An 11,506-nucleotide genomic window follows, 5' to 3' on the forward strand; every position below is an offset into this window, starting at 1 on the left:
ATTATTTGACCAATTACTTTGCCAGAACAAAGAAGGAAAAATATAATTCAAAATCCACTTAAATGTATGAAGAAAAAGTAGTGAAGAGATGAAAGAAAACATAGAGGATTGTTTTCTCTCCAGTGGAACAATGGGTTCTTGATCTTTTTTCATCCATTTTATATTCTCAAGCTATCAAGTGTGGCTGAGGGCTGGAGTATCCAGTTCATCTAAAGAAAATTAGCTGAAGAAAGATAATATTTGCAGCTGATGTAGGTGATTTATAACCTTAGACAATCTATTTAAACCTGTTCAAAACCCTCTATTACCCCAAACTGCCCTCTTTGAAAAGCTTTATTTGCTTTTCCCAAGACTGCCCTTCATTAACTCCTTAAAATTTTGAGAGGTCATATTCATACTCTCTAGAGATTGCTCTTTGGTTGTGATTTTTGTGTGTTTTTGATTTTTTTGTTTTGTTTATTAACTGAATTTCAAAAGGTTGTGCAAGTGTGTTACAATTAAATATATCCATCTACATATCCAATGTTCCTGGATCACAGCCACTCCTTCTATCATTCTCAACTAACCCCTTCTCCAAGATTTATTTCTGATTTATCACTTCCTTTATCACATGTGTACATTGGGTATTCTAGCTGTACTTACCCTTTGTTCAATTTTTCATCTTTACTATTATTCCTCTCTGGTTTCAACTTCCTCTCTGATACTCATTCTGTTAAAATGTTTGATAATACTTTGAAAGGTTTATATACATTCAATCCTGCATACACTTTAACTGATGTCAGCTTATATTTCCATAATTCACTCATCTGCAGTAACAATTTGCAAGAATGGAGATGCAAAGCACCTTGACATGATTGTATTCACATCTATTTGAAAGATTGATCTTTAGTCAAAAAGAGTTTAAAAATGGCTTAGAATGTATTCCTAATTATCAATTTTTATAAATGGCTTTGTACAATGGTGTGTGATTATTTTATTTTACCTGGGATAATATTTTCTCCTACTTGTAGGTTTTAGAAAAAGAAGAAAACTAAGATTTACTATTATAGAGGAATATGATAGAAATAGAAGACAGATTTTATGTTTGTCACATCTCTGATGAGTACTCATATTCAAGACTTAAAATCATATTTCGTACTATGTTAGACAGATAGAGAAAACATAAAACAACATATGATAAGCAACTATTTGTGACTATTGTCACTATTTGTGGAGCACATGGGCAGCCAAGATGGCTCTGAGAGGGCGTTGAGTGGGCAGAGACCAATTTGCTTTACGTTTAGTGCATTACCAGCCCGTGGAAGTTTAGGTGCATGATAGGGTGTGACCTTTACAGTGATTGGTTCCTCTTCCTCCCCTCCCATGTCACGTGCTCTTTTTTGCTTTAAAAAGGGCTTGCTTTGTGTTAATAAACGAGTTTACAGCTTGACTTGACTCCCTGCTGCGTCTGATTTTCTCCCTGGCTAAGGGAGGCTGGGGAACAGGCTACTGGCCACACTAACCTTTCTTTGGACCCCGTCTGTCTTTCATGGGATGGACTAAGACCCAACAACTATTTTGTTGAAATTTACTTCATTAGCTAACCTTTGGGTTTGGAATATGGGAGGCTGATCTATTGAACACATTTTTTGAAGGCACCTACTGAACAACACAAATGGTGGGTGGTACTATTTCTACACTTTAATGAATGGTTGAACCTGTTAGTCATTGGTGCTGGGTAAATAAATCAACTCTATTGTAACTTGCTCCCTACACTTGAAAAACTTTTAATGTCAGTAAGTATCAACTACTTGTCGAAAGTTATTTTGGTGAATATAATTTTAAAACGTTTATTTGAAAATGAATACACTTTCAGGAGATTAAATGTAGGTTATCATTGGTTTGAGAGTGACAACATTTTTATATCACAGAACCAAGTTTAACTGAAGTACCAATGATTTGAAGCACTAAGGATATTCTCACTTAATTTTTTTCTAAATTACATTTGACCTCTAAGTCCAGTTTTCCAAAAATACGTAGAGCAATTATGGATCTTTTTTGGACCACTTATGCTGGACTGATATTATTTCATTACTTATTAGAGCAGGGGTATTAAAAATAATCTTATGACATTTTGTGATCTTTTTCACTCATATGGATTGGTCATCTGTAAACTGAAAGTTTGAATTACAGCACTGTCTCTCAGATTTTGTGATCTCCTCCTTCATTTTAAGTTGCGTTGCATTTCACACTTGCTTACTGATAATTCCTGCATCTCAAGGAATTGGGGACTTGAAATATAGGAAACGAGAAATTGATATGCGTATTCAATTAGTTTCTATTGGCATGTTGCATGGGCCTAGGTGAGAAGTATTGCCCATGTTATCTGATGATGCAAATAACCTGGTGCTGGGATCCTAGGATCTCATTTGGGGAAAGTAAGACCTCATCTGGGAAAATTTCAACTGCAGAAGTTTAGAAGTAGCTCTTAAGCAAGGCTTACTTTGAATCAAATAACTCCACAGAACTAACTCATTTGGATAAATTACTACTTGAAACAGCCATCACCTTTGGACCTAGTTATAAATACTTGAAAGTACAATCAAATCCAAAATGGAAAATATTTAAAATAGTAATTGACAAAAAATTGCAAATGTGAGCAATAGACTGAACAATATAATTTTTCCACTATTCACAGAATTTCAGGGAAATAAAATCAATAGCACTGTTAGAAACAATAATGTTTCCTTGTATCAAATAGGCACCCAAGGATATAAGCCTGTATAAAGATTGCAACATTAACTATTTAATTTAGAGGATACTACATGCTTTAGCAGCATGTATACCCAAATTACAACAATACAGATATTAACATGGCACTTGCACAAAGATCATATGAAAATTTGTGAAGTATTCCAAATTTTTCATTCTTCGGATGCAAGAAATGAAAAACATTTAAAATTGATTACAAAATTACAAGTGTAAAAATATATGTAACTCATATAATTAAAAGTTAGTTTGACATCAGTGTATTAAATCGTGACCTTAGAAAGGCCCTTATATGGGGCTGGGAAGGTGGCTCATTTGTAGAGCGCTTGCCTTGCATGCCTGAGGCCCTGAGTTCGATTCCTCAGCACCACATAAGCAAAAAGAGAAAAGCCGGAATTGGCATTGTGGCTCAAGTGGTACAGCACTAGCCTTGAGCTTAAGCGCTGAGGGACAGTGCCCAAGCCCAGAGTTCAGGCCCACGACCGGACCCCCCCACCAAAAAAAAGAAAGGACTTTACATAGCATAACCTTTATAAAACTTTTGAAATTAGACAACATTTTCGTTCTATCCCAAAGAAATATAATACTATAAGGACCTAGGAAACAAAAGAATCTTAAACTATTTCTATATGGAATGAAATCTGAAAGGACACATTAATGAAGCTGTATATTATAAAGTAGCATAGAATTCAAAGTATTATATCTATGAGAGAATAAAATACATTATGGACACTATAAAAATAGACTATAGAATATTTTAAAATATACTTTTTCAAACAAGCACGAGAAATATCTTTAGTTTCTGTATAAATTTCAATAGATAAGTTAAAATTATTTCTGATTAAAAAGTCACAAACTCTGAAGAAATCATTATAGATGTATACAAAAACTCTTGAATACATTTTGACATGAAATGCAGGCAATTCACTTGAAAGAATTCCACAGAATCCATGAATTTTACAATAAGTTATTGCTGTTATTTGGATTGTGAAAATGTTTTGTATGGACACAAAGGATGGAATGGCATTTTTGAAATTTAAGAAAAGTAATTGAATCATTGGGACTTAGTAGAACAATTTGTACAGTCTTACACAACTTCAAAGAGGTAGTGATACATATCTTTTTAGCAATATCAAATGCAGTTTCTTCCAAATTGTTCTTCAGACATGGTTTTATGTAATGTTTCAACAGAAGGAGATCAAATGAATTTTTGCTATCTTAATTTCCAGCAGCAAGATTCAAGGGGGTCAAGAGGCCTTTAGGTTGGGCATTGGAATCTGCATCATGATGAAGTAAGAAAGAAGCCACTCTGTTATTATTCCACTTATATGCACTGTGCAGATGTGTCCATCCATCTACAGTTATTGTGTGTTCCGCTTGAGCCACCAACTCAAGGACAATGTCTAAGTGTCCACTGTAGACTTCCTGATGAAGAGGTGTATATTCATCGTCATCCCTTGTATTCACATGAGTGGCCCTTTTGGAAAGCAGTCTCCACACTGTAGTAAGCCGATTATTTTCGGCAGCACAAAAAAGAAATTTGTTGGATCCTTCTCTATTTTCTATTGCAATTGATACCATTTCTCATTTCTTCATCTTGTTTCTCATCTTTATCAGAATTGCCTAACCAGAGACTTTGAGTACCAGTGAAAATGAGGTGTCCATGTATTTCCCTAATAGTTCATGTTGGTTGAACTGCTCCGAAATATCCGGTGAATTTTCTGCATCGTTTTTCACCATGATTTATTTTATCTTTTTCCATTTTTACTATTCTAAATTATTCTAGCTAGAGTAGGGAGTTGATGGAGACAAGAGGAAAGATATTCCTCCGTATTCAATGGTACAGACTGAAAATGAGGACCAGTGGTGTCTTCATGTGCAGCTTATTCTAGGAATGAGAAAATATGAAATAATGCCTTCTACATAAATGATTTGGGAAATGGCAGAGCAGAAAGTGAAATGATGAAACCAAAAATACAAAAGCAAAATATATTAGAATAATTATGGAGCAATCATATTATCTATGAGAACCATGTAAGAGAGAGAGGAACAGAGAGATGTGCAAGGACCTACCTAGCCACAAATCCATGCCTCTGATCAATTTATAGAGCAAGCAGAATTTTATTTTTTTTAAAAGATGGAAAGATAATTCATGTATTTACTTGAAATTAGTAAATACATTTTTGGGAGCCTACATAAAGAGACATAGATTTACCAATATACAGACAAAAATCTAAATCCTTGAGACTTCTAGTAACATATCTGACTTAAATCAGTTGAATCACACTTTTCCTGTACAATGAAGGAATAGGCCCAGTCTAGGAAAGCAGCTAGAGAATGCAGGCCGATTGTATCTGTTACAAAACTTTGTGGAAAATGGTATTTAGGATTACTTACTGGTGATCCACTTGCACTGGAAGCATGATTCTGACCTATTGCTTGCTGATTCTGAACTATTGCTTTGATCATTATATTCTCCAAGAAGAAAAAGTGAGAATTGATAACAAAGGAATATAATGCATTTTGATTTCTCATTAAGCACTTTCAATAATCAAAATCACATGAAGACAATAGACAGCCCTATTTTTTAAGATGAAAACCGTGTCTTTAAAAAAACAAGGAATTTAAGTAGTCATGCAAAGGACTTCTATTTTATTACTGACTTATACATTTTTTTCTAATGTTGGTACCAATAAATAATGGATCAATTAGAAAGCTCTTAAAGCTATATGTTCAATAGTGAGTTCTATTACACTATATCATGGTATTTTTTGTGTATGGTCTTAAGAAGAAATTTTCATTACTAACTTGAATTTCTGATAGGACAATATCATCACTGTACACTTTGCTTCTATATTCTCAGTTTTAAATTGCTATCTAAGTATGTGCATTAGATAATCATAGAGAAGAGAATATGTCCAGAAAAGAAGCCATAACTTAACTCAGCAAAAGTAGGTACATTGAATCATTTTGGAATTATTTTCTGTGCTTGTGACGATTATTATTGACTGTGTTGTTCCTTTGGGGGAAACAAAGTCATATTTACACATTTTCTGTTGGTCGTGGGGCTTGAACTCTGATCCTGGACACTGTCCCTCAGCTCTTCAGCTCAAATTTAGTGCTCTTCCACTAGCTACAACACCACTTCTGGGTTTCTGGTGTCTAACTGAAGATAAATGTCTCATGGATTTTCCTAACCAGGCTTGCTTTGAACCACAATCCTCTGGTCTCAACCTTCTGAGTAGCTAGTATTATAGGAATGAACCACCAGCACCTGGTTCATATTTGCATTTATGTGCACTAAATGACACTATGTAGACAAAGAATGGAAATTTGAATCAAATGATGTGACATTGCAGCTTTTTAGAAAAATTGAGATTGCAATAAATATGTCCTCCTTTTCCATGTTGTGACATTAATGACTCATGAGGTATGGGACTCTTACCTTAGCATCCTCTGCTGTCTGCTTTTGTGAACTTAGTATCAGAAATTGTTCATAGAGAAATAGAGAAAGACATAGAATTTTAGAAAGCAAAGGAGATAAGGTGTAAAAGAACAGCATAGAATAATATACAACTTATCACACAAAGATTAAGAACTAGTCTAAGTGATTAGAATGCTAAAGGCACTGAGGAATAAGCCTAGTTGATAACTAGTTCTTCAATAACAATAAATGCTTCCCTAGGACAGTTTGTGGTGTAACTTAGTTATTACTATCATTTATTCCTTCAATCAGGAGTTATTCCTTCTCCTCTGTCAAAACTATTAATTAACCTCTGCCTTTTTGGTGCCCTGATTTACCAAAAAGTTTTCCAAATCTCACATATATACTACCCTTCTTATTGTGATTAGCAGTTACCACTCAAAAGCCTGGAATCTTTGAATTTCCAGGATTAATCTTCACCTGATATCTAAGCACTCTACTGGCATTAATTACTATGACCTATTATGAAAACATTTTTTGTTCAACACAGTATTCTAATATAGGTAAAGTACATGAATTAAGGACTATTGTTAGATATCATTTGGAAGGAACAATTATATATTCCAAATATGGGTTCTTTATTTCGCATTTAATCACTAAATGACTCTTTTGCCCATCCTGGGGCTTGAACTCAGGGCCAGGGAACTGTTCCTGAGCTTCTTTTTTTATTTTACATCAATGCAAGCACTCTACTACTTGAAGCAAAGCACCACTTCCAGTGTTACCTTTTCTCTTTATGTGGTATGGAGGAATTGAACCCAGGGTTTTACCATGCTAAGCAATAACTATTCCATGAAGCCAAATTCCAAGAGCCCTAAATGACTTTCTTTTTTATATTCATAAGTTTGTGTGTGTGTGTGAAAATATAGTACAGATGGGTTACAATTACATGAGCAAGGTAATGAGTACATTTCTTTTCAAGCATTGTTGCCGCCTCCTTTGTTTCCCCTTACCATCCTTGACGAGCGATCCTCCCACGCCGTCACCAAAGTTGTAAAGTTCGTTTTTCGACATAACATCTTTTGCAATGGGACTTTCTTAAGATGGCACTTTTTCATTCTGTTAATATGTATTATAATTTAGGGGAGGTGGTAGAAAAGGAAGTGGAAAACAATACTAAACCAGTAAGGCTGACATTCCTATCACATTACTAAGGAAGTAGTGTTAAGACCTGCAGGACGCATAGGGCTGTTGCATGTGACAATATTATGGAAAACACTATTAACTGTGATCTCCAACATCCATAATATGCTGCTTCCACTTTCAAGGTCAAGAGCCAAATATCTAAGACTTTTTATTGATTGGATGTGTTTCCTAGGGAGGAAATAGGAGGGTGTGATAGGTGATGGTGGAAAAATATGCATATTGGATCCCTGTCCATATTTTTTACAGTTTTAAAAAGTGCTATTGATGAACTCCCAATTACATTCAATTGACTTGCTGTCTGCACAAGATAAAGATAAATAAAGACATTTATTCTGGTGGATAGTCACATATATTAGCAAAATCCATTTCTGGAAAAAAAGATACTTGGTAAGAAAATATAAAGTATTGTCTACAAAATGGTTTCTTTTCTTGGAGAACAAAAGTTAATATTGAAATGATTACTCCAGCTTTGTTTGAGATTTTATGCTGTCTCAGTATCAAACTGTTTTCTACTTCCTACATCCTAGCATAAAGACATGATTTGAAGTATTTTTAGAAACAAAGGTACAAAATAGCTTCCTTCCTGCAGAGACTGTGATGGCAAGTATGATAGATCATATTGTAGTTCTCTTTTTTCCCCTCTTTATCTCGTGTTGCATATCTTGGCATATTACTCCATGTCCTGCACCAGCTTCCTGTAGGTGTGATTTACCTCTACTCTGCAATGTCATGATGGGTCATGTGACTTACTTCAGCTTACAAAAGTGAATCAGAAATGGTGAAAGACTATTTCTAGGGGAAGATTTCTATCTCATTGTCTGTGTCTAACAGCTGACTTGTTTTTCCTAAGCTATAAAAATAGCATATTTCCAGAGGGAGTCTTCTTTCAACTTATATACTGGGAGAATATAGCATGTGAAATTAAGGCAAAACTCAAATATGGCCTCATACATATAACACAGGCAGAAATAAGCTAATATTAGAATATGATATTAAGATGTTTGTTTCTTACCATCCTTGTATACCGTTATGATAATTGACTATAGCACACTAGAATTTAACAAATCCTAAACAAGAACTAAAGAAATAGACATTTCCTGTATGAAATTATTACAATTTTTTATAAATAAACATTATCCATGTATTGTGAGGTTATCTTTTTCTGTAGATGTGTTTAATCACTCTAGAGCACTGTATACAATATCAAAAATCATTATCCAGACTTTGTGATTGAGATAAGGAAGAACAAAAATAAATAATCGCCTTTATTACCCAAGGAACATAAATTTGAATAATTATCAGATGAGGGAAATATACTCAAATGGGTACTTAAAAGTCCCAGGTGTAGTTCAAAAGACACATGATTAGGTAAGAACCATCAGAAAGATATAAAGATTCCTAATTAGAAGATAAAGGAAAAAACAGCAACCCAGATTCTGAATTTCTGGAAAGCAGAATGGGAACTAAATGCGTTTTCCACTAGAATCATTTTTTATAATTTACAGACAATTAAAATAATAATATACATATATGTCTATATGCATGTATGTAAACATCTGTATATTCTTATATATATATATATATATATATATATATATATATATATATAGGTATTTGTATATAAATACACATAGTGTTCATACCTATATATTTATTTAAAGAGATTTGAATCAGAAATATATTAAGAGCATATTAATACCAATGAAAAATTTTAACGATCCTGAATAAGTTATCAAAAAAATCCAAATACATATCACTGTAGGAATATAACAACAACCAAAGAACATATGGAAATATCATAACATACCTAGACATTGCATACATATAGGGATTAGTGGAAATAGAAACAATAAGATAGCCCTGTACAACAATTATGTAGAAATTGGAATCCTTGCACAACGGTGCTTGACACTTAAAATGATAGGGTCAGTTTGTTAAACATACTGGCAATCTTTAAGATATTACACATAGAGTGGCTTCTATGATCCATAATTTTGAATCATAATTTTATATGCAAAATAGATTTCAACACATGTCCAATGAGACACATGTACAAAAATATACATAGAAAAACCTTTTTAAATAACATATAATAAAATATTGAAATGCTCATTTAGGATGTTATACCCTTATACACATGTATACAAAGCAATATGCTCTATCATGAGAAAAATTTGGAAACAGTAATATTACATGGGAGAAATGGATAAAATAGTCAACGTTTTCTAATTATATGAGCTTTTATAAATTGGCACATCTGTAGAGGTAGAATATGAAATAATAGCTGCTCAAGGGGAGGGTTGGTTGAAATGATGACAGAAGTGACTACTAATAAATACTGGAGTATTTTGAGAGGGTAGTGATGATAAAATGTGAAGGTGATGTTCTTATTAGAACTCTTTAATATTCTAAGAATCAGTGTATTTTATTGAAGAATTACAGATTGCATTTGCATTAACCTTAGGAAAAATTTTAGAATAGTAGTAGGTGGATCTGAGTGATAATTTAGAATTTAAAATCACAGAATTCTATAATGCGTAACAAGTATGTTGATGAATAAGACTATCCATAAAATATGATCTGTGATATATACTCTGAGTGACTATAGATGCCATTGCGAGTCTGAATATTCTACAAAATTATGTAAATTGAGGGATGAAATAGGGTTGAGAAGGATGAGGAATAATGATCATCAAGATGCATTGTATTGGCCATGGAATGTGGCTTAGTGGAAGACTGCTTGCCTTGCATGTGAGGAGCCTTGGGTTTGATTCCTCAGTACTACATAAACAAAATAAGCTAGAATTGGCACTATGACACAAGTCGTAGACTATTAGCATTAGGAAAAGAAGCTCAAGGGCATTGCCAAGGCCCAGAGTTCAAGCCCCAGTACTAGCCAAGAAAAAAAAAAGTGCATTGTATTAAGCCGGGCACTAGTGGCTCACACCTGTAACCCTAGCTAATCAAGAGGCTGAGGATTGAGTTTTGAAGCCAGCCCAGGCATAAAAGTCTGTGAGATTCTTATCTCCAATTAAATCTCAGAAAAATCTGAAAGTGCTGCTGTGCCTCAAGTGATAGACTTCTAGCATTCATCCAAAGGAGCTCAGGGACAGTTCCCAGACCCAGAGTTCAAACCTCAGGAGAGAAAAAAAAAAAAAAACTCACTAAACACTATTCATAAACTGCTTGGTCAAACAGCAACTCCCATCCAACTACTTAAAGTTAATTAAAAATATGAAATACAAGTCATTTTGGGAACCAGACATACATAGTATACAGGGGACAAAATAAATTTTATATCAGGCAGTTTGCGTTGAAATTTGTTCCATAGTCTTCTTACATCATTTATGAAATGGACAATGCTGCCAATTGCAGGTCAATTTCCTTGAATAACAGATTGAATTCTGCTGTCTATTCATAGGAAACAATCGAGGCGATTTTTTCGCCTTTTATTGAAGTATATCTGATATTTTAAACTAGATTTGTCCCAGTATAATATTAATTAAATCAATCATTTCATTAGGGCGATATTGGTCAGATTGTTTTACCAGTAAATTTTATCCCTTATAATAAATGAGAGCATGCTGTGACAGTCTCCTTTTATTATGACCAAATATTTTATGAAATTATCTTAAAAAGGGGAAATATTAAGCTTGGCTTCTTATTTTATACATTTCAGTTTATGTTTCTGTTCCTCATTGGTTTGGATTGCTGGTGGCACAGTACCCCATGTAAGGAACATGTGATGGAGTATGGAAGAAAGGAAGTAAAGAAGAAGAAGAATAGGAGGGGGAGAGGGAGAAAGAGGAGGAGGAGAACTTGGAGAGAGAGAAGGAAAAGGAGAAGGGGAAGGAGACAGAGAAAAAAAGAAGGAAGAGGAGGAAAGGACTTTGATCTTAAAATCCACTTTGGTCACAAGTTCTCAGTGACCAAATCTCTACCACTATGCCCACTTGAAAGGGTTCACCTTTCAAACAGTTTGCCTTTGAAAGGGCAACAGTGAAAGCTAATTAATCTCAATCCTTTATAATTTCAGGTGGGTAAATAGTTCTATACATTTCCATAACTTCTGCTTCTAAATATTTATTTGAATTACTCAGAGAAGCTATTTGGCATGAAGGTGGTTTG

General features: G+C 34.0%; 1 pseudogene; it reads left to right on the plus strand.

The window, feature by feature from the left end:
* Nucleotides 1–2,804: 2,804 nt before the first annotated feature.
* LOC138810635 (U6 spliceosomal RNA) lies at nt 2,805–2,904 on the plus strand (annotated as a pseudogene).
* Nucleotides 2,905–11,506: the final 8,602 nt, after the last annotated feature.

The sequence above is a fragment of the Dipodomys merriami genome, unplaced genomic scaffold (genome assembly GCF_024711535.1).
Source record: "Dipodomys merriami isolate MVZ:Mamm:240054 unplaced genomic scaffold, mDipMer1.0.p SCAF_501, whole genome shotgun sequence".
In the NCBI taxonomy this organism is placed as follows: Eukaryota; Metazoa; Chordata; class Mammalia; order Rodentia; family Heteromyidae; genus Dipodomys; species Dipodomys merriami.